This window comes from Merops nubicus, unplaced genomic scaffold (assembly GCF_000691845.1).
Source record: "Merops nubicus isolate BGI_N331 unplaced genomic scaffold, ASM69184v1 scaffold43341, whole genome shotgun sequence".
In the NCBI taxonomy this organism is placed as follows: domain Eukaryota; kingdom Metazoa; phylum Chordata; class Aves; order Coraciiformes; family Meropidae; genus Merops; species Merops nubicus.
Window position 1 is genome coordinate 356 of NW_008591035.1, and position 343 is coordinate 698.

Sequence of the window (343 nt, forward strand, 5' to 3'; positions counted from 1 at the left end):
GGGAAAGGTGTTTGTGTTGGCTGAGCTCTGGGACCTGGCCTCGGCGCTGGGCAAGCCCATGGGACCGTTGTCCCCAGGTCGAAATTTGTCCCCAGTGGGGCTCTGTGCAGCTCGGGAGCCACTTTCCCCCGTGTGCACCAGGGCTCCCGCTCAGGGCAGAGCTCTGCTGACTTGGGGAGTGTTTGGGGCTGCAAGCCGTGGGTTTGCATCTTGTGGTGGAGCTCCTGCCAGTGGGAAGGGGCAAGTGGGCGCATGGGTGGGTGGTGTGCTTGGATCTCCTATGGAGCCTCGCTGGCACCACACTGTGCTCTGCTCCAGCCCCAGGCCAACCTCTACGGCTCCC

At 64.1% G+C, this 343-nt stretch overlaps 1 protein-coding gene across 1 annotated transcript in view; it reads left to right on the forward strand.

The window, feature by feature from the left end:
* LOC103782353 (lysosomal alpha-glucosidase-like) overlaps window positions 1–343 on the forward strand; it is a gene marked incomplete at both ends in the record, with an annotated part of 3,292 nt that overhangs the window by 340 nt on the left and 2,609 nt on the right. The window lies entirely within an intron of this gene.